Source organism: Nipponia nippon, unplaced genomic scaffold (genome assembly GCF_047370975.1).
Source record: "Nipponia nippon isolate SJK-2023a ecotype South Korea unplaced genomic scaffold, ASM4737097v1 scaffold_6, whole genome shotgun sequence".
In the NCBI taxonomy this organism is placed as follows: Eukaryota; Metazoa; Chordata; class Aves; order Pelecaniformes; family Threskiornithidae; genus Nipponia; species Nipponia nippon.
This window is the reverse complement of record NW_028262380.1, coordinates 55,787,150-55,792,036: the sequence shown is the minus strand read 5'-3', so window position 1 is coordinate 55,792,036 and position 4,887 is coordinate 55,787,150. Positions and strand designations below refer to the sequence as shown.

Here is a 4,887-nt window from a genome sequence, read left to right as displayed (position 1 = left end):
CTCACGGCACGTACCGAGCTGGGATGGGAGGGAATCGAGGGAGGCGGGGGCGCGAGGCTGAGCTGCTCATACAGATGCAGTAAGCGTCTGAGCAAGGTAGAGCAGGAGAGAAACAAACATCATTGTGCGCCCTCCTTTGAGCCAGGGGACTTACATGCTTTCCCGTAGTGCGTAACTTGCCCTACCTAATTTCATTAGCCTTGATTTTCATTTATGCTAATTTGGTATCCTGTGGAAAACTGTACACTATCTCAAATGCCTTCTGTCAACTGCCTGTAAAAAAAAAAAAAAAAAGGTATCTTGTACTCTTGATTTACTCTTGATTGTGGTTTGCTTTGTAGCCTTAGAGTTATTAACCTGCTCAGCGAACTAAGAGTCTCCTCCCAATGGCAAAGCAGTTTCTCTTCACCCTGTTGTTGGTACCACAGGAATATGCACACGTTCTTATGCATATAATTCAATCCACGTGCCTTGTCAGGAACACCACCGCATTTTGTTCCAATATTTTGCTGAAAGTCAAGGAGGCTGCTTAAATTAGCTCAGAGAAGTGGAGCTTGCTATAACTAAATTGGGTGGGACTTTGCTCTGACTTTAGTTGGACAGTGACCAGATAGGCTATGCAGGTCAAATTTCTGCTTTCTTCAGTAGTGCCATAAACACTTTAAATGATGAGCTTTTATGATCTTAACTATCAATCTGGGTTATTGGGTGCAAGCCAGACATCTTAAAGATGAATTACATTCATCAAGGTGAATTAAAGAGTAGTCACCCTGCGAAACCAAGAACCTCAGGGTGATAATGACCATCGGGCCTGGAGAACTGACCAACAGTGCTGTCATTGTGGAGACAACATTGGGAACCGTCAAAGCGCACCTCTGAAGTATCAGCTGATCTGTGCTGCAAATGCGAAGCTGTGTTTTTCTTACCATTTAAACATCAGAAATTTCTCCCTGTATTTCAGCCTTCATCCAGTTAACCCTGGTGCTAAGTGGGGAGCGATGACAGCTCGGTCACTGCTCTGGATGAGCTGGAAAGGAAAGACTTGGAGGGACTATCCCAGCGCAAGGGATATTTAAACACCGACTCCCATGCCAGGGTTAAGCCATCTTGTCTCATTTGGGAGGAGGAAGGGAGCCTGCTTTGGATCCACAAAATCATTTACTTACCTTGTTTTATAAAATAGTACTACACCTGCTGTCCTTACAAGGCAAAATAGTCGTGTTTTACAGCATGGGGCTGTAGGAAGTGTTACTGACTGTTTCAAAATAGCTGATGCTCGGTGGGGTAGGGATGGCAGGAGCAGAAGTATAGCTTTCTCTAAGACTATTTTGGGAAGCTGACCCATGCTTTAGAGAGCTCATTTTGTCAGAATCCTGATCTCAGCTTAATTTTGCAAACAGTATGTGTTTTTACTCTGAAATGCCTCCAGTGTGCAGTTTTGTTTATCTTGCGTGTGTTTGCAAGGCATACGATTAGACACAAATCTGACATCTAGTATGTAAAACTGGCAAAAGAAACGGGAACTGTATTCAGATCAACAGTCAGAAATAGAATACAATATGTTGTTAGTGACACTTGTACAAAACAAAAAAAAAGAACCATGAAAAATGAGGTACCGCATACTGTGTGATGGCAGGCGAATTCAGTGTTCAAGCTCACTTAGCAGGAAATACTAACAAAAAAGTATCCAGAAAAGAAATAGTCCTGCCCGAGAAGGTTCACATCTTGTAAACTTCTACGTTAGGTGGGCAAGAGAAAATACGAAATGATGTGACAGTGCTCGAATGGCAATGAAATTATCGGACCAGAGGAACGTTGCTGCCTCTTTCTTTCCTTTCCTTCTGCCGTTACCCTAGGTGTCTGATGCTGAGAAATAAAAATACTTTTTTATTTCATTTCCCCACAGGAGATGGATTACGTTAGTGTGATTGTAGCCTCCTCGTAATAAATGAAGGCAAGTCAGGTATGGTGTAAAGGCAACTTAAAAGTCGTTAGATGGCTCAAGGAGAGGAGGATCCTCTGTAGAGCTGGGGCAGAAGTTTCTCACCTGTTTTGGTTTCATCACTCTTCGGTCAGTCTTGCTTACCAGAGCACTCGCACCACCGTTGGGCCTGATACGTTAAGTGAGATTGAAACTATTGAAGAGGAAGGCTGTGGAAGTTGTGCAAGGTAAGATATGCGCTGCAGTTTGCGGATTTTCCTGTACTACCTGTGTGCCATCCGTGTATTAATATCGCTCCAAAAGTTTTTAGTGTGTTAGGGCTGGAAAAAGTTTGTTTTTAATGGTGTTGATATTAATGAAGAAGCTTGCTTGGCTCCAAAGGGATTTAATTGATCAGTAGAGACAGCACCAGGAACTTCATTTATTGCATCCTGTGGTTATGGATTGACTGAATCCACCCTAAAATAGAAGACTAATGTAAGTTGTCGGCTGCACTGGCAGCGATGGGGTTTTTGAGGACATACTTAAACGAAGGCTTCCCTCTTGCACTAACGGTGCAATTTACCCCTTGCCTAATCCTTTCCCATTCTCCGTCTCCTTCCCCAGAGCGGTCTGTGTCTCTCCGTGCTGCCTTTGTGTGCTGTGCGCCCAACACTACGACTTGGGAGAACGAGAGCTGGTGCAGGCTCTGTTTTGCAGCTGCTGGTATTCGCTTGTCTGGTTAACAGCAGGTGGGGAATTGTTAGGCTAAGCTGCAGCTTGCATTCATGCCATAACCACTGGAACTTACATGGCTCTTGATTTGTTTGTTTGGTTTTTTTTGTTTTGTTTTGTTTTTTAAATTATACTTGAGTGCCGTGCCCGCTGTATTGCCATTTTGTTCACAACAGTTCTGTGGCATAGGGGAATATGAAGGATGCCCTGAAGCATCCCCACGTGTATAAAGGCACTTTGACGCAAAAATACTGCATGCTGTATGCCAAATTTCCAGGTGTCCACTTCCAACAGTGGCATTCACAAGCTCATTTGGGTGCCTGCATTCCTTGGGTGTCTAGGATTGAAGTTGAACAGCCACTGCATTTGGGTGAAAAAGGATATAAAAACCTTCCAATGTGAAAATCTGGGACCGAGGTGCACTTACTTGCAGGAATGCTGTTTGTTTTTCTTTCACCAGGTTAGATGCATTCTCTGTATAGATGGTAACAGTAAACTTTTTCTGCTGGTTAAAGTTTTCCACACGTGGTTTTATTTATTTATTTATTTTTTTTAAGACAACTAACGTGGCTTAGATATCCCATAGGAGCAAGTATCTTAGGTCACTTGCATCTGCAAACGTTTGCAGCTAATATATATATTTACATTCCACTTTGCACTGCATACCATACCCACCAGGGAGCAGCCGTGGTGGACAGTCTCAATGGGTTCTTCACCTATGTGGAACCCCTGCTGTCTGCATGTATGGGGCCTTTGCAGAAGTGAGCTGAGACCTGGGTACTTTATTCTCCTGGGTTTTCTCACCTGTAAGACGAGGCTCATCCAAGCTTTTGGAATAACTGTTGAGAGCTGGCAATGATGTTGGTATAGGTCTTCTGATTTCTTGTACTAGGAGTCCGGCATAAGCTGTCTGTCCCTTCCCTGGGACCGTTTTCTGTCTCCATCACATTCTTCCCTGCTCTCTTGATGCAGTTCTTCATTTCAGTTGCTGCAGCCCAGCATCCCTCCACCTTGCTTGTTGATGGCTTGGCTTGGGGCCTGTTCCTGGAGCGATTCACTTCAGAGTTGCATTTCAGTAATGCTGAAGTTTGTCAGGACGAATGTTGGTTACAGTAAATGAAGGGGTTGAGCAGCCAGTCTATGTGGTCCTGCCACCCCTTCGTTATTAACACCCCCTCGAGGACCGTCAGGACGACTCTTGTCATTTTGCTCCTGCTCTTATCACAGTAGAGGTTTCCTACCAAGACTGAAATGTGTCTGTCTCCAGTGTCACTTATGTTCCTGCAAGGATTATAGCTTCTTTAATAAAACGAAGGCAGGACTTTAGATTTATCCTCATTCTGCTATATATATTACGCTGTTGTTGAAATGCTACAAGTATTTTTTTCATAGGGTGAACGCCCGGCAAGGCCATACCGCGCCCTCATGGATGAGAGGCTGCATCTGAAGGGTGAGTTACCTCAGCGAAAAGGGGACAATCTCTGAGCGCTGATGACCCGGTGAAACCTCTCCTGTAACAAGGCTCCTCCTGGCAGACCAGCCAGGCCGTCCGCAGGATCCTGACATGAATTTTGGCTTGCTGAGCAGTAGTCACAGTGAATCTTTTTGTATTGTTTTCTTCCTCTTGGATGTCACCATGTTTAAAATATTTATTTTTGAACGGATTATCAGTTGAAGTTTACTAGAACACACAGTGGCAGCTGGAAAGGTAGAGTGGTGTTATTTTGCCGATCGGTCAATTAGTCAATCTCCTGGCTTACAACGAAGATAATATTTTAGAGCACCTACCACAGGGATCTTGTGTCAGCTAGGCGTTCAGGCTCTTGTGATTTACTTAATCGTTCATGCACTGCTAAACAGCCACTTGCTGATGTTTCCTGTTAGTAATGCACATTTGGTTAGCAAAACTTCAGGCCTTCCTTTGCGTCAGAATGTCTGCTGATAAACGCGTCTGAAGTTTAGTGGCACACCTTGGGGAAAGGTATGGAAGTCCTGCAGCAGAAAACAGAGCGTGAATACTGAACATGAGAGGGGTGGGGAACAGATGCTTTTATTTTTGTAGAAGTATAATGATTTTACTTGTAGCTTGCACCTAATTAACTACACCGAGATTCAGAAATTCCCTTTGGAAGATGGGGGTGGGGGTGGGAAAAAGCATCCATCCCTTCATTTCTCCTCCGGGGCCCTGGCTGGCTGCCTCAGAGTATAGGTGCGTGGGTGGAATTCTCTGT

General features: G+C 44.3%; 1 long non-coding RNA gene across 2 annotated transcripts; it reads left to right on the top strand.

Moving 5' to 3' along the window:
- Nucleotides 1-1,834: 1,834 nt before the first annotated feature.
- Nucleotides 1,835-4,618, top strand: LOC148051485 (uncharacterized). Of its 2 annotated transcripts, XR_015700102.1 has the most exons (4): nt 1,923-1,963; nt 2,077-2,169; nt 2,549-2,673; nt 4,049-4,618. It is a non-coding gene; the product is annotated as an uncharacterized LOC148051485 (long non-coding RNA). The 2 variants fall into 2 exon arrangements; XR_015700101.1 differs by having other exon boundaries at nt 1,835-2,169.
- The last annotated feature ends 269 nt before the right edge of the window (nt 4,619-4,887 follow it).